Source organism: Thamnophis sirtalis, unplaced genomic scaffold, assembly GCF_051295495.1.
Source record: "Thamnophis sirtalis isolate CommonGarterSnake01/CBP01778 unplaced genomic scaffold, rThaSir2_p1.2 scaffold_4, whole genome shotgun sequence".
Lineage (NCBI taxonomy): Eukaryota > Metazoa > Chordata > Lepidosauria > Squamata > Natricidae > Thamnophis > Thamnophis sirtalis.
Window position 1 is genome coordinate 95,546,394 of NW_028261384.1, and position 26,200 is coordinate 95,572,593.

Here is a 26,200-nt window from a genome sequence, read left to right on the forward strand (position 1 = left end):
TGCTGAGGCCTGTTTCTCCCAAATCTTCCTCAGCAACTCTCTAGAATTCAAATTATCAGGAGATAGTGGGTTGTAGATTAACATAAATGGAACAAAATCAAGAAAAAGATATCCTAGATATCCTCAGAAAATGAAGCAGACTGCTGAATTGAAGCTGGCAAGCTTCTTAGTTTGCTGCTTCCCTAATTCAACCCACTGGGGCCTGTTTCCAGACAGCGTTGACTCCCTACTCCAAAATATAGATCTCATTTTTGGCATGGTTTATGACAGAACTCTGAATATCTTCCTCATACCTATAACCCATTTCATTCTCTTTTTCCCCCAAACCAGGAAGAGAATCTTGGAGTTTTTGCTTTGAATTTAATTTGGCTAACCTTTTCCTCCTTTCTCTTTTTAATTTATCCCTTTAGGATGGCCCTGTCCCTCAATAGGAATTGAAAGCTTGGAAAGCTGTAGGCAGCATCACTAGGCTGTGCTCTTCTGCTCAGCCAGGGTGTTTGGGACAGAGGAAAGTGTGTGCGTGTGTGTGTGTGTTGTGATGATGTGCTTTTGTATTGCAAAGGGAGACTTTCTTTGTGGCCTAGCCTGGTGCAGGCTGACCGCAGGGGAATTCATCTTCCCGCCATCCCTTCCGCTCCCATTTCTGCCGCAGTGCGTGAAGAATCGATGGCGCAAATTGATTCACTCCCGCTGGCGGCGGAAACCACCCCCTCCCTCAGGAACCGTTAATCAATTCCCTCACCAGAAGCTTATAAACAACTGCTCCCTGGGGGAGTCTGTTGGGGGTTGGGAGTGTGGTGGGAAGGGAGGGGGAGAAGGCTACAGAGCAGAGACACCCGGACCCTCATCCCAGCCTACCCCCTCCCCTTGTTTAAGGGATGCAAGTGAAAGGGTTGTTTTAATGACAGGGCAGAAGCTTCCCTGGTGTTGGGATGATGGGGCATACCCATCCTGAGATGAACTTAGCCAGGATGGTAGGCTGTGCAGGAAAGGAGCTGTCAATTATTTTAAGGATGGGACACATTGATTTAAGGCAGAAAGGGTGCTTGATGAATGATAAGCTAGTTTGTGTTTTTTATCCCAAGGAAAATGACTTCCAAGGTGGCATTTTGCGGAATGGAGCTTAGAAAAGCAAGGGGAATTGGCATCTGGGTCAGGTAAGAAGCAGGCAATTAGCAAACTACCCTGTCTTCTCTTCTGAAGGTTGAAGATATTTTGGAAGCTCCGGCATAATTTCAGATCTTGATTTCCATAAAGGTCAGGCCAAAATCTAGAATTTGTCTCAAACCCTGGTAGCCCTGCAAAAGTGCCGAGAAGCCATATACTGTGCATGTTACAGTGGCTATATTTATACCCAAGCACATATTTCAAACTCTGGTTTTGATTTTTAAATGTCTTTCCCACTCTACTCCCTCTTAGTCATGTGAGAATTCCAGTCACCACTTCTATGACTGACTGTCTTTAGCTGACAGGGAGAGAAAATGCCTGCCTCTTCCTTTGGTAGGCCACACAGTGATCATAGGCCACCAGCTTCTATACTGGTGATGTTGCCCTGCTGAGATCATAGGTTTGCCAATTTCTAGCAGTGATTGCTAGGAATCACTAGCACTATAATCCTCTTGAGAGGCTGTTGGTAGGCTGAACCAGTATCCCCAACTAGCAAAATTTGCTAGGCCAGTTAGAAGCAGGGCCTGTACATGCTGGTGAGACAGTATGACACAATTTTAACCTGCTCCCTTCTTTGGACATATTCCAAAACCATTTGTTATAATCTAATAAAAATAAAAGCTTTTATTTTTATTTTAGAATAATATTTTCTACATTATTTTCAATAATATAGAATACACAGAGGCTGCGACTTTTCTGACAAGATATCATCATGATAAAACCATATGTGGTTTTATGCACTGAATATTTATTGACATATCTAGATATGTCTGATTGGAGTGGAAAATCACTATTCTTATGAGATACAGTGATTTTATGAGATTCTTTTTAATTGAGGATTACATGAAGTAGATTTTAGTCCATGTAAACTTTTGCCATAATCCAATAAATAGCAGTGTCTTTTAAGATGTCATGAACACAACCATTGCTCTGGAACCTGACTGTTTTGAACTTTTCCTCTCCAGCAATTATTTCTACTTTTACCAATGTATAAGGAACCCAGAGATTACTGTCTATAAAAGCGAATATGTTATGGAAGAACAAATCTCTTTAGCCCTATGCAGGCATTTCGTTTCAGCAGGGATGAAGCATGAGAGTATATGCTGGAGAGAGTGAAGATTGAAAAGAATTTTAGATGGAAGTTGTGTTGAAAAATGTAAAGATGCTCTGAAGTGGAATGTGACTTTTGGTAACTTCATGGTTCCAACCGTATAGGTTTCTTGACAACAGTATATGGCTTTGCCATTTCCCCTCTTCTGAATGTTTTGACCTTCCAATCTAGTTTACAACATTTGACCTCCTGGATGATATTCCAATCCAGTAGTAACAAGATTGAACTTCCCTTGGCTTCGAAGCCCAGCCAGAAGAATTTCTCTACTGTGATAAAATCTATTGGCCATGATTGAGAATTTATATTTTATGCCAATTGATCTTACAAATCCTTTGGAATATTTGTACTCATTGTATGAGTCTTCAAAGCAGTCAGTATTACAAGCTATGTTAGAAGAAAACCTGGGCCAGAAACTCCTTTTAAGTGATCTTCCTCGACCTACTATCCTTTAGAAATCTCTGTATGACAACTCATGCCCATGGTGACTGGGTATTCTGGCAGCTGCTGCCCTAGCACATCTGGATGACAACAAGCTTCAGAATATTATTTGTGTTTCTGATTGGCACTAGAAAATCTCACAAGATTTGTAGATTGGCAATTAATTAATTAATACTGTAAATAAAATGCAAGAATGTACTTTATAAGAACGATCTCATTCTTAAGTTTTTTTTCTCTTCATAATTGTATTGCTACAATCTATGATTGCATGGCTCCTAGCCATATATCCCACTAATTTTTATCCATATCAGGCTGGAGGCCTTTTTCCATCAACTTGCAAAGAATTACTCCATACTGTTTCTCTCTAATCTTTCTACAGATCATAAATCCCTTATTGAGGACCCAGATTGGCAGTCACTATGGCACCATCATCAAGTTAATGACTCTAGCTATATTGTGTTGTATTCAGTTGAGGCTTCTCCTTGTCCTATTTCCTATTTCCTCTCTGTGGAGGTATCTCCTCAAACGGCCCCAATTTCCAGAGTGCGTCCTCTTTTCTCCCGCCTCTGCCTGTCCTATCTTCCCCAACCTGTCCTCCCCTGCCCTTTCCTTATGTAAACTGCATGTGGCGATGTCACCAGCGCGGCCCAGATTTCTTCTGACAAGCAAAGCCTTTTCCACATGGCTGGGCTTCTCTGTTGCTGGAGGAGCAATGCTGGGGAAAGGGTACCCCAAATTCCTACCCTCAATAAGGTGGGAATTCGCCACTTGATTTCTGGATATTTACTGGGAAGGAGCACATTATATAAGATTGGCGTGCTGAAATAATAGATTGATTTGTTTTCTTGTTATAAAAGAGCAATACTTGGATACAAGAGGTAGATAAAGATTGGACTGCAGTTAGAGATCCAAAAAATGAGATGATTCTCTCCCCATATTGCAATGATGATGCATGACTCTTTGATCCTGTATGTATATCCTCTCTATTCAGTTTGGTGTAGTGATTAAGGCATCAGATTAGAAACTGGGAGACTGGGAGTTCTAATCTCAGTTTCAACACAAAGCCGGATGGGTGACCTTGAGCTTGTCACCTTCTCTCAACTCTAGGAAAGGGGCAATGGTAAACCACTCCTGAAAAACGTTGCAGAGAAAAATGCAGGGACTTGTCCAGGCAGTCTCCAAAAATCAAAAACCATTGAACAGAATGGAACAAAGCAGGGGGCTTATATTTCTATGCATGTTTTTCTCAGCTGTGCTAAGGGTATCTAGGGGGTGGATGTGAAGTACCTTTTGAAGTTCTCTCACATACACATGAACACTCACACTTATATGTTCACTCCTTGTCCCAGCAAATCTCTTCCAGCTGGATGAATTGTATTTGGGCTCCAGATGAGCCAGGAATGCCAGTTACTGATGGACATCCATAGGCAAGGCTCCTCTGCTGCCTGGTGGAAAAAAATGAGAGAAATATTAATGTTTGGGGTTTAAGTGTCCTTGAACATCTCTCCTTCCAGAAGAACAGGTCCTTTCAACAAGCCAGGAAGACACAATTGCTATTATTCGCTCTAATTGTGGTGGAAAAACAACCTATTTTGGAATTGCTCCTATCTGAGTGGTGGCTAGAATGTTTCCCAGTTTCCGAGAAATCAGTCCCACAGAAGAGAACAAATAAGTATTCACAGCCAAACCTAACTTGTTGAAGTTAGGCATCTACATCAAAAGCATGGTGGGAGGGTTTACATTCTAGAGCTATCATATCTTCCACTTTTAAAGAAACGAAGATAGTGTTACCTCTCTTTGTATAAACATGAAAATAGCTATTACTGATTAAGTCCAGCAACTGCATAGTTCCAGTGAACTCCATCAAAGTGGTATGTAGTGAGATGAAATTAAGTTCCTGTCCAGGCATTCAATTGTAACACACAATACATTATAGTTAGCATAGGATATAGTTAGGATGTCTTTTACAATATATTTTGCTCCTTACTTTTGTTTCTGTCAGTTTTGAGACCACAGAGATGCATTTGCCCAGAATTATTTATGGTAAGTTTGAGAAAGGGCAAAAGTATGCACAGGTGGCAAATCATCTTATGTTAACACTTGGGATGGATGGATGGGTTTAAAGAAGACTTTATTGCAGAAAGAACAGAATGTATCTATTTCTGCTTACCTGCTATATTTATTTGGAATTGCTTTCTTCACTTCCCTAATCTGACTTCCCTTTTTCTCCTTAATTTCTTAGAACCAGTGGAATAAATGTAGAAGGCTTAGGGTTTCGTTCAATATACTTTTTCAGCCAGGCGAAAAAAAGGGTGTTTTTTCTGAGTTTTCAAAAAAGTTTAGCAACTTTACATATTATTTTAAATTTGATTCTATAGTTTTTTGTTTTTTATTTATTTACATTATTTTAAAAAATACTTAACTTAATTGAAGAGAAAAAGGCAATATGTTATTCTATTATTCTATCAAACCATCAAGACAATCTATAAAACAACTATTGTGTATCAGTTTGGCATTTTAAAAACTACTACTAGAATCAAGTTAGGATTAAAACATGTTAATATGAATAAGTAAAAATGATAAGGATTTATAGGAATTTCTGGCTAATTTAAAACATTCTTCCTTTAGTCATATTAGACAAAATTGGGTGTTTCAAGATCTTATGTTAAGACAAACCCAAACTTTGGATGTGGCTGAAGTCCACAGGAATCTGAATTCTAGAATAATATAGCAGCTCTTCTTTTTATATCCAAATAAACCAGTATTTAGAAAATAGATTGCAGAATACTGGGCGCTTAATTAGGAAAAGCTAATAATGGGCTTGTCAGCAGTAGCACAGATAGTGCCCCCCCTCCCCAAATGGGCAAACCAGTAACCAAGTAAAAGTGTTATATATATATATAATCATGTTTCCATCCTGGTAAGTTTTAGTGCTACCCATTCATTGTTTTATAAATAGAATAGAATAGAATAACAGAGTTGGAAGGGACCTTGGAGGTCTTCTAGTCCAACCCCCTACTTAGGCAGGAAATCCTACAACACTTCAGACAAATGGTTATCCAACATTTTCTTAAAAACTTCCAGTGTTGGAGCATTCACAACTTCTGGAGGCAAGCTGTTCCACTGATTAATCGTTCTAACTGTCAAGTTGCATATAGAAATGGTAGGAAGATATATCCAATATGGCTTCCAGATGTATCCTGACTAAGATTCCCAGACCTCATAACCATCTTGACTGAGAAACATTTTAGGTGGACAGGCATGGAAGTTTTACTTAATGGGAAGGTATTTGATTTTTCTTTTAGATGTTAACAGATGAATACTAATTGCTGTGACTTTTATTTGCACAAGTGCCATAAATAAATAAATAAATAAATAAATACCTGGATGTATTTTTATGCAACTCTTGATCATGTTGATGGGGAGTGAGAAATCAAATAAGTCTATCAAGAGATAACTACGGTAATTCCTGCTGATGGAATTTATGATTTCTCAGGAACTAAACCAGCACTTTGATCTTCTTGAAATAAGAGTGTATGATTAAGGGTAAGGATGGTATGACTTATATTTCTGCTTTCAGTGAGGAAGCTGGCCATGAGCCAGGAAATCAGGGTGCCTTCTCTTAAGTTCCAGATGGTTCTTTTCCCTCTTGGGGGGCATGAAGAAGACAAGCTATTCTACACCAGCCAGTTTGGCGGGGGGGGGGGGAAGAATCCAACTTTTAAAATTATTATTACTCAATTTTTATTGTTTTCAGTTCAAAGTTTTGGGACAATTAGTTGAATATGTATAACATGGGCTTTTTAAAAGCAAGATTCTTTGCAATCTGGATGGGGCGGAATAAGCTCTTGGTGGGGGAGTATCCACTCCAGAGAACTGCTCTTCAGCCAGCTGCCCTCTGCCTAGGCCCCTTTGCTAGCTTCAAAGAGTCCCAAAGGCTTTCTGTTTTGTAGGAAAGATAAATCTGCTGCTCTCTCCCAGCTTGGCTAGGACCAGTCTTGAAGGCTGGGCTCCATCAAGATTGACAGCCAGCTTGGGATAGGGTGAAGGGCAAGCAGGATTTTTTAATTTGCAAGAGGAAGAATATTCCCCCCCCCTCTCTCTGAAAAATTGGGCAGTCTGGTGGGCTGAGATTTTGGTCAACTTCCAGGAAAATAATTACACCATTTGAAAGGGTTCAAATTAAAGTCAGGCAATTCAGCAGTGGACATGAGAAACATGTCTTGGGTTTAATTCATTATCATTTGGCAGACAATACACTCTGTGAGGAATGGGTTTTTCAGGAATTGTCTATGTAGCCTATCAGCCTTAGAAGGATTTCAGGGGGAGTTGAAATGATGATTTCAGGAAGTTTTAAAGAAGCTAGGTGGAAGTTGCCTATTCATGTTTCTTTACTAGATAATTAATATTACTATTTTTTTGCTGTGGAGAAGAAATCACAATGTGAAGAGCGTTATAATATAAATGGTTGTTGAAGCAGTTAGTATTTTTCTATTGTGGAATACCAACTGTGGGATTCCCTGTTATGCCATAATACATTTGCATAGAGGCATCATAACTCTCATCCTATTGCGTTTTTCTTTCAGCAACATATTCAAACAGATACTTTTCTGAAATCAGTGGGGATATGTCAGTTTAAGACTTCTGATTTAAGAAAACTGACTTGCAAAATGTTATCTAGCCATCTGATTGTTTAGATAATTGTACCAGGAAACAGGGGTGGGTTTCAGCAATGGGTTCTCTGCCTGGTTGCTGGGTGGGCATAGCCATGGTGGGTGTGGCCTAGTTGGCCTCCTGCACCGAGATGGGGTGGGGTTTCACCTTCCCCAGGCTCTGGAGGATTTCCTTAAGCCTCTGGGAGGACAAAAACTGCTTCCCCCAGGCTCTGGAGGCCGGAAACGGGCCTGGGAAGCCCATTTTGCCCCCTCCCTAAGCCTCCGAAAGGGCCCTGCACTTCATATCCAAAACAGGCCACATGGAGACTCTTGTGAGGGGAGAGGTGGAGGTGGGGAGATTTGGAGGTTCTCTGAACCGGCCATAAAGTTAGCTACGGGTTCTCCTGAACCCGGGCGAACCTGTAGCAGCCCACCCATGCTAGAAAAGTGCTCTCAAAAGGAAATTAAAAACATAGCATTTTAAAAAGAGGGTTAGATTTTGAAGAAGTTGCTGGCTACATTCTAGGCAAGTTAGGAATAAAAACTCAAAGTCCTGATTTAAAATTGAATATTGTTCAAGCATGTTAGTGCCCAGAACCCCCAACATTGGTTATAGCTAGTCCTTTATTAATGAAAACTGTCTGAAGTTTCCTTGGATTGAGATGAGTTGCTTCCCCACAGCGACTCTGAACCCAAGACTGACTGTTGTGCCATCCATGTGACAAACTCAGTGCCCTTCCATAAATGCCAATTGTTTTCTTGGTCCCGCAGGCTGAGTGGCTAATATGCAGGAGGCAATTGGATTCTGAGTTAGCTAAACAAGAGAAGCAAATACTGTTTGCTACCAACACCATGGATGATAATTGTATTGATCCCACTCATTTCTCCATGGAACTGAAGTAGGAGAGAAAATAAGGACATGGTTGTGAGTTGGATCCCAAATAAGAGGAAGGAATGATACCACATTAACACACGGGATGCTTGAAATTGCTCTGTGACAAAAACAAAACAAAGCCAAATGTTATAAGGAAAATGTGTGTTATTTACATTAGGTAAAAGGAAAAGATCTTTCATGCTTCTTGCCCAAGTAATCTTTTGACAACAGGGCAGAAACTGTTTGCAATTCCTTCTTCCAGAATACTTTTGTAAAAATTTCAAATCTGGTTTATAATTCTGGGAATTTCTGATGGTTTCTCTTTCAAATCATTAACCAGGTCTGACCCTGTCATTAAATGTCAAATGCTAAAATTAAGCAATCAGGTTGGAAGCATCTTTTTTGTAGCTGCTGAACATGTAGCCAAACAGGGAATTGCTTATTTACTAATTTACTCACCAAATTTATGTGGCTAATCATCTCATGAATAAATTATTCTGTATGGTGTACAGTAAAAAAAGAGATTATTGCTTCCTCTTGATTCGCTCAACACCAATTTTGTGTGAGTTTTGTGGTCTTCTGGCTAAAATATTTGATTCCACATTGATTCTCACTATATTGTTTGAAACCTATTACTCTAGAGCTGTGATGGCGAACCTATGGCCCATGTGCCTGAAGTGGCATGCAAAGTCATGTCGCCTGGCACGTGCAGCATCACCCATTCCTGCATGTGCCAATCAGCTGGTCTTTGTGCATACAGCAGTGCTGGAAACCGGAAGAGCTGGTCTTCTGTTTTCCAGGGTGAGCATGCACGCTGATTGGTGCATGCACACGCACGGCAGTAACCGGGAGACTTGCTGGCTGGTGCCCGTGTGTGTGCCAGAAACTGGAAGTACATTTTCTGGTGCATACATTGCTCCCTGGGCAGCTCTTCTTCCTGGTTGCAGCCCAGACGAGTGCATGCGCAAAGTGCTCCCTTGGTACCAAAAAATTTCACCATCACTGCTGTAGAGCTAAATTTCTATCCAGCATTAGATAAAAAGTAAGGAAAATAAAGATCTTAGCACTCAATCCCCTTAACAGTCAGATCCATTTCATTGCCCTGATGGAACCCCTGATGAAAATTCCCTCCCCACAACACAGTCCCTGCAATCTTGTAAAAACTTTGCTGATCCTCATTAAATTGCACATCTTGGTGCCTAGAAACTTTTGTTGGGCATCAAGAGATATATCAAGATTGGACTAAGTGGAGAAGGGAAGTTTCTCCTTTTACTTCTCCTCAGTCTCAGATCTGTTCCTGGAACCTTTTTGGTTATTTATACAAATGAAGAACAAGTTTGCCAAGGTGAAATGCAGCCATTGCCTTGATGTACATGTGTGTGTTTGGGAGGCCAGATGGAAAGATATTAGACTTCATATAGTTCCTGTCTATTTCAGGCAAGGAGAATCAGGTCTACCTCTTAAATCAATCTCCAATTGCAAGTATTTTGATTGTATTTCCTCTATTTATAAACAATGCAAAATGTGTGTGTCTGTGGGGCTGGGGAAGAGGGAAATAATACTTTCACTTCAGATTGTGGGGACCTACTATTCAGATCTGAATTTTGGTAGATTAGGAAAGACTGACTTTTGGAATCTTATTTGTTGAATTCCAGATGATGTCTCTCATAGTACTGTGATGGCTAACCTTTTTGTTGTTGGGTGCCAAAAATACGAGGGTGTGTGTGCACTGACGTCCATAATGTAAAGTGCACTCCCACATGCACATTCATGCACAATTCTCCCCATGCTTCTCCACATGCTTGCTGCACTACTTACCTCAAGGCTGAGCTTGGTATTTCCTCTGGGGGGCTGAGGGATTCCGTTTTCACCCTCCCTGGGCTCCAAAAAAGCTTCCGGAGCCTGGGGAGGGTGAAAAATGGGCCCAATAGGGCAACCAGAAGTTCAGAAACGAACTTTGGGCCCATTTTTTGCCCTCCCCAGGCTCTGGAGGATTTCCTAAAGCCTGGGGAGAGCAAAAATGGCATCTCCCGGCCCTCTGAAAGGCTGAAAATCAGCTGGCTGGCACGGGCAAGCATGCTGGAGCTGTTGGCTTGTGTGTCGGCAGATATGGCTCCATGTGCCACCTGTGGCACGCACACCATAGGTTTGTCATCACAGTCATAGTACAATCTCCCCAAAACTGCTGGAAGATAGACATATTTAATTCTTTTAACCCAAAACTTATTGCTCCAGGGTTCATTGCTGCAATCCATTTCTTCCTGAGTTACTAATTTGGGAAGCAGGTTTCCACATTGGAAACAATGAGTCTGAAAAAGTGACTCACACAGAGATATAGCAGGTATTATTTTCTGTTAGAAAGCAATTCCATTTCATTTCTTAGTTGGGCATGATTGAATGATGCAGAAAAAGATTTGAACAATTCTTGGCCCCGGTATAAGTGGATTAGAGGAAATTAAGATTTACTATTCTTTTCAAGGCAGATACCATGGATAAAATTTGGGGAATTTAAGGATTGCAGCAGGCAAAATAATAAGTGAATTTCAGGCTTGCAATCAGGTCATTTTAAACTTTTGGTTTATTATTAAATGTATATGTCATGGTTTGAAGTGGGATTTGTTTTCTAAAGTCTCATCAGGGCTGGATCTAGCCAATTTTGCTTGTGCTTGGCAGGGAAGCAGAATCCGGCATGGTTAGGTTTTAGAATGAACACCACCAACGAATGGGAAGTAAAATCAAAAATTCTGTGTGAGAGCAACACAAGCCACTTCCATTCTAGTGTCAGGAAAATTACCTGACTTTACTAAGCTTTATTACTTAATTTTTCTTTAGAAAGTTAAGTTTCTTTAGTTGGCATCTTGACTATAGTCAGACTTAATACTGTGATGTACCTGATTGTGAGCTTTGAAGTGCTTCTCAATACACTGAAGTTAAAAAAAACTTTAATTTTTACTCTTGATGTTGTCCTATTAATCACCTATTCCAAGCCTGCTTAACTTTTTGAGATCAGTTATAATCAGAAATTAATAAAAATGGAAATTTTATTGATAGATGTATGTCTTCTAGCTATGTCTGCTTCTATGTTCTGATGGTAAATTACTGGATTGTATTTTTGGGAGCCTCTAGGTAATGAATAATTTTCAAAGAGTGTCCCATTTTAAGGCAGCATTCTGATGTATCTATTAATTTATACAAATGTATTCCTCCCCGTGTCTAATCTAAACTAAGATGTAATAAAGGAATTTAGCAAACCTCACTGTTTTACACATTTAGCTTCAAATAAATTCCATCAAATTTATTGAGATTTATTTCTAAATAGAGATTGTACAGAATTATACTTCCTCTTGAAATAAAGAATTAGATCAAAACCATATTCCAAGCCTAATCAGTTTATTTTTCCTATTAGTGAAATTCCTAGATATAGAGCCTTCAATTATCAGAATTTTGGAAGTCAACATATCTAGATATATCAGATTGGCAAAGGCTGCCATAATCTTTGGCACGGCAACTCTATGACTATTTCCTCATGTATTGCATAACATAGTAGTTCTCAAAGGGTGGTCTGGGCCCAAGAGCCTTTCAAAGAGTCTAAGATCAAGTACATACCAGAATACATTTTAAATTTGCTTAGTTTTATTTCTAATACAGTAAACATTGATGGACATAACTCACATAAACATAAGCTCTTTGGGCTTCTCAATTATTTATAAGAACATAAAGGAGTTCTGAGGTCAAACTGTTTGAGAACCACAGGGGTAACAAAGCATTTTAAAATTATTTATTGAATTACCAATCATAAAACTATGCTGGGAGAAAAGGATAAAGGTTTCCATTTAACAATGAATGATTAGGAAAACCATACTGAATTCACAATATGAAATCAAGAACTAAATCTTGAATTCCAATTCTCTGTTTTGGGTCAGATGGTGAGTGTATATGTATGGGATTAAGACAAGTTCCCAAAGGAGCTACTCTTTCTCCCTTCTCCTTTGCAAATATGATTGGTCCATCACTGTTTCTTTCCATCTGTCTTGATACTTCTAAGCTGCAATGGTATTCACTAGAGGGGGCAACTTCCCCAAAACCCTGGTGCAGCTTCCAAAGACCCAAGCTTACCAAGAAACTGTCATCTTAAAGTCTGCAAATTATCTTGCAGCAGTTTTGTGGTGGGGCAATATAGATAGATGAAGCACTGTGTACCCCCCTCCCGCATATAAAAAGCAGGGTAGAAATCAAGTACACATAACAGAGAAAAGATTTTAAAACAGGACGGGAGAGTGGTTGTATTAACAGTGTATAATTTTAATTACCTATAAATTAAATCAAATACATTTTTCTTAGCCTTTTTGTGAGTGTAGGGGATAGCGTGGCTCCCAGCACACCAGAAAAAGTCAAAAGTTGTCATTGCCTGAAAAACAAATTTGTGCTAGATGAAGGATTTCAAAAACAGTGAATTGATCTGAACACAATAGGATTTATTTCTAAACAGCTATGGATTGGAGCCCACTTTTCATAATGCTCCCCATAACCCATCACAGTCTTTATGCTAACAGTAAACTAGGCCTGTGATACTTCCCCATGTTGCAGGAGACAAAGGCTTGTTGAGAACCACACAAGGAGTCTGTGATGGAGAACCAATAGGGAATTTCAGAATTGCAACTGTTTCTTATTGCAAGCATCAACTTTTGGCCCTGCTGGCATCCTCCTATGAAGAAACGCCTTGCTATTTTCTCAGGAACGGCATCCTCACCTTTTAAGATGCGCACAAGGGCAGAGAGTGAAAGTGATGCTCCCGAGCAAATTATACAGGGTTATCTTAGCCCGCGACGACCTGCACGCAATACCAGACGAATCCTCAATATAGTTTCTCGTATAACAGCAATACGTGGTTCGGGGGGTGAGGAAAATCTCAATGTGCTTTCAGTGGAAATTGCAGGTTGCCCTATGCAGGGTCGCATTCTAAGTGGGGTTGACTCTCAACTAAGTGCCCGTTGAGACTTTACAAGCCGGAGTCATTGAAATGCGTGAGTGCTGCCCCCGACAAGGAGGACCGAAAGTTTCCCTTGCCCAGTTCCATTAAAGGCAGAGAGGCTTCAAAGGGTTACTTCTGTAACGACCGAGGGTAGAACGTTCCTCATTCTTTTCCTCGTTCCGACCACCCCCCTCCCCTCCTCCACGACCCTCGCAGCAGCATCTATTGGCTGGGAAAAGGGAAATGGGCGTGGCTTGGCCCACCTCCGTCTCCTCGCTCATTCTCTCTGTCTCGCTTCCCCCCCTGCCCCTCCCCAACTCGGTTCCAGTGTAAAGTTTCAGCGAAGCACATGACTGGCTTTAATGGCTGCTGAGCACTGGGGCGCGCGCGCTGGGCAGCGCAACGTTGCGTTCCCTCCTCCTTTCCTCCCCTCCGTCCCGCTCGGGTCAGGCAGCCGTTCGGTGTGACTTTGCAGAGCTGGGACCCCAGAGCGTGTGCTTCTGTCTTCGGGAAGACAAAACTGGCTTTTGGGGGAAGAGGGTGTGTTGGCGAGAGTTTTGTACATGCCCTAGTAACTAAGAGGGAGAGGGACCTGCTTTCCAGGTAAGAGTTTTGGTTACCTGCGGCTCTTCCTTTTGCAGACTTTGTTCTGGATCTGTGTTAGGAAGGCAACGGCAGAAAGGGAGACCCTGTCTTTATTTTTCTTCGTTCCCTGCACGCTAATTTAACGGCTGGAGGGGAAAAGTCGCTGTCGTTTTTGTCTTGTTTTGTTCCTTCTAGATTCCGATCGAAGTCTAGGATTACATAGCAGCCCCCCATCTCCTTTCCTCCTCCTTCCCCGCTCTCTTGTTTGTGCCCCATAGAGTACCTGATTGAAGGGGTTGTTTTTCTTTCCCCTCAGTGTCCCCATCCCCCCAATTTCGTTAATAGTGTTTTACATCTACACTGAAATCAGAGGAGATTGTACATTTCTGAAAGATCTTTCTGGGGGATTTTGCAATTGCTGATAGTTTCCTGAAGTTATAATTACTCTTCAGACTTATTTTGGTGAATATAGCTGTTCAGAGGGAATATCACAGGTTCCAATTTGTGGGACAGTGAAGGTTGCATTATTTTATTTGTTCCAGTTTTCCACTCCCTACTTTTTGGGCAGTTTCCTAATAAATCTTAACTGTTGCTTTCAGTCGCCCTATTCAGCTGTCATGGGGCTGCCATCACCCCCTGCTGCCATCTGCTGCAAGGGTTAATCGGGCCAACTGTAGATGGGGATTTTGCCCTGCAATATCTGATATTCTTGTCATCAGGCACCACTGTCCTTCCTTTGGCCTGTTGGTCTCTTCACTGTTTTGGGGGGAAATTTTTGGTGTATGAGTATGGTGGGATTCTCTCAGCAGGGAGACATCCCAAGATTTGAACTGCTGGCTTGTCCTGATCTCTCTGCTCATTAAGTGGCAACTTTATAATGGCAGCCCATTTGAGGGTAAATTTGAACTTAGTGGGAGTGAATCCAGAGTAGGCATAGACAGGACTGCACTGCAAATGTTTGGACAAAATTTTTCAGAGTCTTATCTTCACAGAATGAAGGAAAGCACTTGGAGGAGCAGGAGACTCCCTGTTTCTTTTCTTTGAGCAATTCCCAAAGTTTCTTTCCTTTCAGATCTTGAAAGAAATTGCTGATCTGTTTTCCAGTGCCACGTGTGGGTGTGGCTGGCAATTCTGTTGCTTCTAAATGAAGTTTTGTACTTCATATTATTGGCAAGGGAATTCTGGATCCTCCCCCTCCCCATTATACTTCTGTGCAAAGGTTCTGTTTATGTGATTCCTTCTCCTTCACATTTAAAATTCAAAATGCTGTAGAAAATACCTTTGGTTGTGCCACTTCTCTGATACAAAGTTATTGGCCTTTGTAGGAAGCCGTGGAGTCAAAATAAAAGACAGAGCCAGTGATGTCTGTCTTGCCAAACTACCAGTGGTTGGTCGACCCGTGGGTGGAAAAACAAGTCCATGGCTTAGCTTTCAAGAGGATGTTTCCAACTTGGTCTATGTTTTTGCAGTGTCTGAGCAGCCTTGTGGGTGTGAAATTGGAGCCGTGGCTCTCATATAATTTTTCATGCCCAGGTTTCAGAATTTGGATATCTAGTCCTGTGGAGTTTTGGACTAAGCAGCAGTTTGGATACTAATTTTTTTTTTGCATGTCTAACACTAAGATGTGGTATTATGCCTGACCAAGTCCCACAGGTGGTTTGCATGGCAGCTGTGAAATGGGTTTAACACTTAGGGAAAAAATAGTTTGGCAGCTAAATCCCACTTAAGATGGTCAGCAGCTGTGTGGAAGCAAGGATGGTTACCAGTCTCAGCTTGTATTAGAAAAAAAGAACTCTAACTTGTGGTCGAGTCCTTCACTGTCAGTCATAAAAGGTAAATCTGTAAAGAGGGAAGCAGTCATCCATTTAGAGAAATTAACAGCTGGTTTGACTTCAAACATCAGGCAGGAAGGGAAAGAGCAGGTCTTGGGGTATGTATGCATCTATGTTTGGATCTGTGTTTAATTCTCCCAGCTTTACAACTTTGTTCAGTTTGGATAGTTGAGGTCCTTAGCTGAAAAGAATTCTTGAATGGTATGAAGATGGGAGTTTTTTACATTTGTGATCATGGCTTTCTTATTATAGAATATTAATAACAGTGATGTTATTACAGTTTACGGTATGTAGTATGTTCACAAACTGCTTCAAGTTCAATTTCTTAGTATTCTTGGCATATTGCAAGTAAGGATGGGAAACGGAATCTTTCTGCTTGTACACAGGGTTTGTGTCTAAGGAGAGAGTTGGACGAGAGATCTTGATGTTCTTAATTTATAGAAGTAGTTCTATTTTTTGTTTTGTTTTAAAGCATTCCAGGTTTTCTGGCAATTTGAAAGTACCAGAACAGTTTAAGATGTAAGTGATATGCAAACAGTGAATACGTACCGTATTTCTAGATTACACACATTTCTTCTCTTTTTAAAAACCCAGTTTTATCAATTATGTATCTTTCCTTTTAAAATACCAATTAAGTTTCACCATTTTAAACTTAATTTTATAATGTATATTACATGAGACCCTTCAGAATAAATTACCTGGTGTAATTGTTAACTTTCTGGCTAACAACCAATGTCTCTGACAATCGTGAATATTCAATACTTCAAATCCTATTTGGGAAGTAAGCGCCTTTAAAACAAGTTCTTTTTCATAATTTCTCCTAGGATTGTAAAAGAAGTCTGCTCCTCGGTGTGGCCTTGCAGGATCAGTTGGATTAAATACTGTTTATGTGGCAATTCAAACTACCGGTATCATGGACATGGCAGAAATCATAAACTTATAAAAATGCCTTTGTGCAGTCAGATCAAAGATGATCTCCACCAACAATGATTTGTCACATTTCCTTGAAGAGGACAGGAAGCCCATAAGGAAAGCTTGGTGGAGGCAGGCTTTCTTATTCCCGTAAAAAGTCATTAAGGACAAAGGGTACATCTACATCTGGATATTTCCCTTTCAATTATTATGGGAGAAGGGAAATAAAACGGTAGAACCCTGCTTCTAATTTCAAGCCCATAAGAGTGCTTTGTCCATCTCAAAACATAGCCAGATTTGAAACAACATCTTGAAATATTATAATTAGGGCTGGGTTTCATATAGTCCGAATCAAAAAAAATGTTTCATTTTGTTAGCTTATTGTCAGACTTACCCCCTCCCATCCCAACTCTATGGTTTATATACCATAGTGAACAGGTATATTATAGTAAATGAACAAAAATCTAATGAACCACATAATGCATTAGCTATATATAGGATCATTGGCTGAATAGAAACATTGTGAAAAGCATATGTTTGGTTTTGGTTTAGCATAATGTGTGAACCAAACCATTTTTGGCTTGTAACCATTATTTATGGCTTAATGTCATATATAGGAACCAGCTCTGTATGCTTTGTTCAACTACAGCGGTTAGAAAAAATGTTGATGCAGTAAATTGTGTGAATTCAGCATGTGTCTTCCATAAATTTATTTAATCCCATTTTTAAAAGCCATTTAAGCTTCTCACTATTTTATCTTATGGTTATTCCTATTGTTTTGTTTGATCTATACAGAATATTCTCATTGTATATCTTTCCAAAATTCTTAGATCCCCAATGTGTGTTCCAGAATTGGCTGCAGAAGTTTGATACCGTAGTTAAAGTCCAAACCTCTTGAAGTTATTGTGGTTAACAAACATTGTTCTAGGAGATAGGTTATAAAGTAAGTGCACTTTTGTCTGCCTTCATTCAAGGAGTTACAGAACCATATATCCCAATGGTTTTCCAAGTCTCTACTGGACAATTATGCTTATTCACAATTCTCCAAACTTTTAACTTTCAGCCTGAGTTAGGAGATACTCAGAGCAAAACCAGAGAGGATTTCTATATTGGAGAAATCCTCCACTTATGATCACAAGTGGAACTGGAAATTCTGTTGCTAAGTGAGGCAATTGTGAGGCAGTTGAAGTATCACACAGCCATGCTTGATTTTACAATGTTTTTGCTGCAATTGTAAAACAAATCTAACTTGGCCCATTGATTTTGCTTATCAGAATTCCTCTGGGAAGGTCGCAAATGGAGATCATGTGACCTCAAGATGCCGAGACTGTCATAAATACCAAATGCCCAAATCATGACCAGGTGATGATGGGGATGTTGCAGAGGTCCTAATTGCAAGGACTGGTTGTAAGTCACTTTTTCAGCATCCTTGTAATTTCAAAGAGTAGTTAAATGAATGATGGTGAGTTGAGGACTGCCTATGCAACTTCTAAATAACATGCTGTTTAATTTTATTATTTTAAAAATCTTAAGTTAGTTTACAAAAGTTATTAACCCAGAAAATATATTTGTTACTCTGCTTTTATGTGTGCTTAATTAGTCATTCCACTTTACAATCATAGATAATATAATAAGGGGGCTTCTCTTCAGCTGGTTTGTGGCAGATCCTGCTGCTGTATTTGGCTAAAAGAAAGTGACAGGCCCAAGGTTATTTTACTGGTTTATTTGCTTCTAGCCTCCCAGCTTAATTACTACAGGTAATAGTTCTTGGTGTATGATCGGAATTGCTAAGCGATGCAGTCGTAAAGTGCGATGTCACATGGCTGTATCATTTAGTAACAGGGATCCTATCGTCATCGTTAACCAATTTCCGCTAGTCCTTAGCTGAGAACTTACCGAAGCCAAGCCATTCAGTGCTTAGCCCTTCCCAGCCCCGAAACTGAGTAAATTAAGGGATTGCATCCTCTTCAACTCCCCCTACCTGCCCATCTCACCCCTCATCACTGCCCTTTTGGCTCCCCCGCACCCTGCATTGCGGGATAGCAAGCAGCCCAGAACCACATGGCTTTGAGGCTGTTTGCCCTATTGGCTTGGCATGTCATGGCATGCATGACTCTGGGGATGCGTGAGGTCCCTGGGTGCAGTGCAAAGCATTAGACACCCCAGCAAGTCCTAGCTATCATAGCCCAGTCACCTTCACTGCCCCATACTCTTGAGACCCCTGCCATCCTGCACTCTGTCCCCATCACCCACTGCTGATGAGACATGCTGCTCCCCTCCGGCCATTTGTGAGATATCTACTGATTACATGATGCCATCTTCCCCAAGTTAGGAAGATACTGCCCTGCACAATCTGGGGAACAAAACCTCATGCAGCCAACAGTTGCCTCACAAAGGCCTAGAATGAGCATGATTGATCAGCAGTGGGAACAAGGAGAAAGTGAAGAACACTACAGCATCAGGAGCTAAAGTGCACAAAGGGCCAAAAGGGCATAGATGGAGGGAGGGCAGATAGATTGGGGTGAGAAGTTGAAGTGCTGTGGTCATAAGTGTGGTCCTGCTGCCAAGGGTCCAAATTTTGATCACATGACCATAGAGATGCTATGCAGCTGTTGCTTCAAACAGCTGTAATTCAGGGACAGATTGTAACTCCATTAAGTGCCATCATAGCTCGGAACAGTCTCTGAACGAATAATTGTAAGTTGAGGACTACCTATATGCCATATTGGCCCTTTACATTATTACTACTACTTATCTAAGGGTGATTCTCACATATCACAGGTACAAAAATGATTGGCTCTTGATAAAGCTGGATTATATGTTTCTTTTCATGGGCAAGCATTCTGGTGATTTTCAGTTGCTTCAAATTTCAGAGTTCCTACTAAATATCAACAATGAGAGAGAGGTTTAGTTCAAAACGTCTATAGGACACCAGGTTAGTCGCCTCTTTCACAGCCTAAAAGTAAGATGAACTTATTTTACCTTCTTGTTCATGTGAATGAATATCAGTCCTATTGGAGCTGAGAAGCAGCTACCCAGTATCTCTAATATTTGTTCAAGAATTCTTGTTTTTGTGATTATATAAAGGGATAATGGAAGTATATGCAAAATACGTTATCCACAAAGAGTATGTTATTCACAGAGGGGAATTATAGAGTGCACATTATTCACAGAGGGGAAACTAATATGTTAATTTAATAAATTATCTATTTAAGATTGTGGATTGTAACATATTTCTACTACTTTTTTTATCAAATCATATTAGTTAGATTTAATGGGAGTTTGCTTTTCCTTAAATGATCCCTTCCTTCTAAGGAATTTAGGGTATAATTTGTATCTTTACAATTAAATTCTGCAGAATGTGTTAGATACGTTTTGATGGCCAAGCCCGCATACCTAAAGAATGTTGTAGTTGTATGAAAGTTGAATATTGATTCCCATGTTCATGTTAATTGTACTATAGCAGGTCTTACGACAGTTCATGTGGACTAGCACATAACAAACTCCATATTTTTTCACATTGGCAGATCCGTTGGTGTGTTTTCTTTTTCTTTAGATTATTATCAGAACCATGGCATCATATTATGCACAGAGCTATTGTTCTTCTATTTAGTGCATCATGCCACTTTCCAATGTGTGTGTCAGAATCCGGAAATACAGAGATGTTGCTATTGCGCTGCACTTAAAAACACTTCTGTGTACAAGTGCAGACATGCATATGCCTTGAAGGTATAGTTCTGTGGTTTGCAAAGTGTTCCATATTTTTGGGGGAGGATCTTTCCAATGGAGCACAGAAATGGACCTTCTGTCTTATAGATTTCTCAGTTGCGCTTTGCTCCAGAGATAGTCCTACCAGTCGGATTTATTTATTTATTTTGCTATGAAACTGCTCTTGTTTGTAGAGCACAAAATTATCCCATGTGCCCATCTGAAACAGCTAGCAACACATACATTTCCTCTTTTAAGCAATATTTAAAGTTGCTTTGTATGAGTGCCTCCAATTGTCTGGTTTGAAGAAGAAATAGTTGTTGTAGAATAGAAAAATCTAGAGGTACTCATTTTCATATTATTCTGCTAGTATCGTATACTGATCAAAGTCCTCTTTCTGACCTCATTGACCCTGGGGCATTGTATAATGAAGGGCAATATAGAATGATTCAGATAAGTAGAAAATGTGTCTATTTCTTGATGACTTATTTTCCAAAGTGTCTGAGGCTGAGTTGAGGCAATAAGTCTTTGTCAAGTTTAGTGCCTCAAGGGGATGACTGGAGTTTTCGATCAACTCATCAGAAGAGTGTCAGATTGGAGAAAATGCTCTAGGTGGTTCTACTTCATCCTGTGGTGACAGGGGTCCCATATGAAGGCAGGATACTCAGGGAAAAGTAGTATCATGAAAAAGACTTAGCTTGAACCCTTGGCTCACTAAGTGTCCATGTGAGGCTTTGTTCCAGACAACTGGAATTATGAGGAAATTCAAATGATTTATGGACTGTTTCAGACAGGCATCCTTCCTGTATGGTGGTATTATGGTAGTTATCCTTCCCTTGATATGTTTTCCAGATGTGGATTATAGAACATTTTTATCTCAGGGTTGAGAGATTTGGATTATGATATTAGTTTCTTCCCGATGGATTGGATAACCATATTTATTTCCCAACAATTTGGAGTATTTTTGCTAGATAATCATCTTTCTGTTCCTATACTGATTGACAATACTTTTCCTGCACTTCAGGGAAATTATTTGTGTTCACATAAACTGAGGACCTGGAAGCCACCATTTGTGGATATTGGCTAGCAACAACTTTTATTGTTTCTGAAAGTCTCTGAGTATTATTTGGCTTGCCAGCTGCAGTTGTATGAACTTCTGCCTTTTACTCACGGAAATGACTCCCTGTGAGAGTAGAAAATGCCCTTATTGTTCATATTGAAATGATCCTATAGTAATAGCCACCAGTTTTAATTATATGAAAGGTCCATCACCATATAGACCTGGCAGTCCTTGTATGTATGGTAATCTTAACAGATTGAGTTTTGGAGCCTCTCTGAACAAAGAAGTCTAAAAGTTCTATTTTTTTCTGCATTTTGTATAACATTAAAAAGAAAATGGATCCATTACAACTCATCTGCAAATTTTACAATTCCTTCATTGAGTAAGAGCAGTGTTTAAACTGAATAACCTCCATTTTGATTTGTGGTAAGTAGGAAGGATGGCGACACATCATGAAGATGATTTTCAATTTTACTGCCCTTTCTGCATTCTAATAGAATGAGTCTATTCAAAGCTATTCTAAACAATTTATATGTAGGAAGTTTTGTCTGTAAGACAGGTGTTAAGAATTTTGTGTAAACTTTTCAGTTGTTTGTATGAATTAAATAAAAAAAAACAAAAGTAATTTGCCTAACTCCCACAGAGTGAATATTTAATAGGAGTGGCTCTCTCCATCTCCAGATCTCCAAAAACCAACAGTGCTACACATATTTCTTAGTTTTGAGATATTCTTCAGACTTTATCTTGGATGATTTGATGGCATTAAGCTGTCATTCCCCTTTAAAGAAACCAATTTTCCCCCTTCTTATATAATCTAATTTGGATCCTGTTGAGGGGCCTTTCTAATTATGGTACAATACCAGAGGTGGTATTCAGCAGGTTCTGACCAGTTTTGGAGAACAGGTAGTGGAAATTTTGAGTAGTTTGGAGAACCGGTAAATACCACATCTGACTGGCCCTGCCCCCATCTATTTTCTGCCTCCCGAGTCCCAGCTGATTGGGAGGGCATGGAGATTTTACAGTTTCCTTCCTCTGTAGTGGGGTGGGAACAGAGGTTTTACAGTATCCTTTCCCTGCCACGCACACCAAGCCATGCCAAGCCCACCAAGCCAGTAGTAATTTTTTTAAATCCAACCACTGTACAATACCATCTGAATATTACAGAAGGTGAAGTTCATCAATGCCGGAGGGCATAACATAAGGGAAGGCTGCTATAGAATATGAAATGGAACATATACATGGTCTGTATGTACATAAATATTAAATTAAAAGGATAGATGTCCTCAATCTCATCAGTGGATGTGCCCAGTTCCCCTCCATTTCCTGGCTGGTGTTGATCAACATCCTTGAATCTCACATACATTGCATTACACTCTCCAAGTGTCTTAAGACACGGCTGGCTGAGGATTCTGAGAAGCACCACTCCAAAACATTTGGAGGATGCCAAAAAAGAAAAGCTGCACTTTCGTTGGGATCCCCTTGTTTGCGATCCCCTTGTGTCTGGTTGTTTTCTGGAAGAGGAAACTGATGCTATGTGGTAGCAATAGAAAACAGATTGTTCTAAACCATTTCAAAGTCCAAATCCCCTGTCTTGCCATTTAACACCACTGTTCATTTGTCAGTGTAGATTAAATCCAGAAATTCTGGGTGCTTTCTGCTTCTTTAATTTAAATTTCATGTCTTCCTATCATCTCTTTTAGCTGGGCTTCAAACTAAGCACCCAACTATCCTGGGATACAGTACTTCTGCTGAGCCACACGGTCTTCCCTTTGATATAGAACTCCACTGCAGACTTAAAGATGTGACGTATTTGTGAACTGTATTAACTGCCAACATTGAGAGCAATCAGTTGATTGTGCAACCCCATCAGCAGATTGGGTTGCAAAATATTAAATAAACTGGTTGCCTTTTCTAGTAGAAAAGAATGGCTATGGCTGCAGTTAAAAGAAGCAAGATAGTATGAAAATGGCTACAAGAAATAGGTTGATAGTAAATCGTTAGTATTTTAGTTGGCCTTTATTATGACTCAATTCCACTTTATTTTTTTTTAATGATTGTTAAGAAATGGAAAAAAAGAAAGAAAAACATAAACAAAAGAGGAAGACATAAACCCCAAATGAATAAAGTTATAAGCATCATAGAATAAGATTAACATTTAAATGTTTCAGTGATTAATTTTAAATAATTTAATGTACCATATTTTAAAAACTGTCAACCATTAATAAAATCTAAGTAGTATATGAATATTATTAGAAATACCAATAGTTTATGACTTATAGCATGTTATAAATAAAATCTATCAGATGCTCCGGATTTTATGTTACAAGGTTTTCCACTTTGCTCAAGTCTCTAATTGTTCTCTTTGTTGTCTGTAGTTTTCTTTAAAGTATATTGCTCATTTGAAAACACCAAAATTGGTTGTGTAGTCCTGGTTGTACAGAAGAGAAAGTCTTGGATGATTTTAACTTTGTCTTATTAATAACCAAAACCTGCTACTTATATGAGCCTATTCACTGAATGGCTTTCTTCCCGCTTTTCTCTTCAGGAAAATAAATACACAATAATGAGGCAAAAGGTAATAAGTCTGTACTGATTCATTTCCTGATTTTATCTCAGATGTTCATTGTTGCATAATCCCTTAAAAGCTGCAGGTAATCTTTTCAATTGTAACTCAAGTGGCCGTTTGCGCCGAGCAAATGATACTTGTGAACAATCCCCAAAGTTATGGCTGTTGCAGTGCTCTTTTGGTCAAGTGATCGTAATTTGGGTTCTTGGCAGGCCCCTGTCAATGAAAGCTACTCTTCAATTCCCCAAACCCACCTATTCCCCCTTTTCCCCAATCTCTGCCTTTTTAGCAGCAGCACTGGGGCTAAAGGAGAGTCTTCAGCTATCTCGGCCACCCCTCTTTTGTGTCCTTACTTGAGCCCCAACACTACTTAAAGCTCCACACCATGGCCTGGCACCTCAGCACCACAGCATGGAGCCTCCGCTAGCCCTGCTGCCTTATCCTCCCAGCTCTTCTTTTCTGTGCTCTGCTACTTCTGCCTGCTTTGCTACTTTGTACTGTTTTTGTCCTGCTGTATACGCTTCACTCACTCTGCTACTAGTGCTCCACTCCTAGCCCTGCCAGCCTTGCTGCCCTGTGTTTTGTTTATCCTGCTGGCCCAGCCATCTCCACCCCCTACCTGCTGCTGCTGAGGAGTGTCTGATGTGGCTCTATGCAAGGCAACTGATGGCCATGTCAAGCTTTCTTCCTGAGACCACTTGCGCCATTCTCCAAACAGTGCGTGCCATTCTCATTATGCTTTGGAAGGCTTCTGAGAACTTCTAAAGCTATGTGAGATAATTGTGAGAAGGCTGCACTTGCTATTCCTCAAGCTCCCGAAGGTTTCTGAAAGCATTGGGCATTATTTGGAGAATGATCCCAACAATGTGCGTGAAGCCACAGTATTCTGATGGGAGCTCCAACAATGCAGCCCAGAGCCACAGCGTCCTGAGAAACAGCAACAATACGGTCATAGCATCCTGAATAGCCCGAACAGCATGGCACAAAAGCACAGCCCACCAGTGCAGTGTGAACCTGTAGCTACCCCAGAAAGCCCCAGCCCTTACTGCTTTTCACCCAAGACCCCTGACACTCTGCACCTTTGCTGTCTTCTTGCTCTTGCTGAGACATGCGCCCATTGGTGCATGCCTTTGTGAGGCATGTGCTGGCCACATGGGACCATCTTACCAAGGTATCTTGAGAAAACCACCATGAACAACCATGTGAGGAAGGACTTGTGCATCTAGCAGCTATCTCAAAGGGCCAGGTCAGGCATGTTGGTCAGGGGAAGCAAGAAAATGGGGAAAGTCAGCTAGGATGGCAGGGGCTGTGGAGTACAGGGGGCTAAAAGTGCATAAATTGGGGTGGGGATAGGTGGGGAGGAGGGAGATTAAGTGCTCCTCTGGTCAGCTGTAGATCTTCCAAAGTTTGATCACATGACTGGGATATGCTGTAATGGCTGTAAGTTGTAAGTCTTTTCATTCACACCATCATTACTTTGAACAATCTCTTAATTAATAGGTCATAAGTGGAGGACTAACTGTACTTTAAACTTCAGGGCTGCTGGATCATCATCTTTTTCAAATCTTGTATCTGAAAGGTAATTCTTGGTCTTTTAGAAAACCATTTAGGAGCATTTAATCTTTGCCAGTCATTTAATACATATTTTCAATTTTATTGCAATAAATTTAAAACAGAAAATTGGTAGACTATTTATTTTAATGCTGCAATTCTTCCTAAGCCTTTTTAACTTTCTTCATCTTATAAATCATCTTATACTTTTCCAGATCTGTGAATAGTATTTTTGAATAGGTCTTTAGTGTTTTGTGTCAAGTACATTCCAGGTATTTTAACAGTGATCTAATTTGAATTCTGAATGGGTCAACCGAGACCGGTAATGCAGCCTTATGGTTTTGTGGGCTTCCTTGCAAAACTTAGCAGATTTTAATTGTTCTTTTGTTCTACTATGTTTTCATTTCTCCAAAAATATAAGATTCCTAGCAGATGGCTAAGCCGGTGATTTGGGACAGTTCGATTTATCTGGATGAAGCTATTGAGATATGCTTGAAAGGACAATCTGGCTTTGGTAGGTGCAAAGCCTTCTGAATGGAAGATGGATTTAGGAGTGCTTTTTTCAGTATCACTTACGCGAAGTCCATCCCCTGCCATTGAAGAGGGAGAGAGCAGGCCAGGAGAAATATCTGGCATTGGGAACTAGGGCTGAAGGTCAGCATCTGTGGTTTTTTGCACAAGAGGCAAGCTAAAAAAAGCAGAGTCTTGACGTCATGGTCTCTTTAACTGGGCCTTTCCCAAATCTGAGCTGAGTACCTGCTTGACTTTT

The 26,200-nt window shown here is 40.2% G+C and overlaps 1 protein-coding gene across 6 annotated transcripts in view; it reads left to right on the forward strand.

Moving 5' to 3' along the window:
* RARA (retinoic acid receptor alpha) overlaps positions 1 to 26,200 on the forward strand; it is a 210,237-nt gene that overhangs the window by 17,718 nt on the left and 166,319 nt on the right. Inside the window, exons 1-2 of one of the 6 annotated variants that reach the window (XM_087713488.1) lie at positions 13,590 to 13,820; positions 17,821 to 18,008. The exons of 1 other annotated variant lie outside the window; for it this stretch is intronic. The gene's annotated coding sequence lies outside the window, so the exon portion shown is untranslated. Of the gene's footprint in view, positions 1 to 13,589; positions 13,821 to 17,379; positions 17,490 to 17,820; positions 18,009 to 26,200 lie in introns of those variants that run through there. 4 more of the 6 variants (XM_014073966.2, XM_087713487.1, XM_014073973.2 and 1 more) reach the window with 4 other exon arrangements.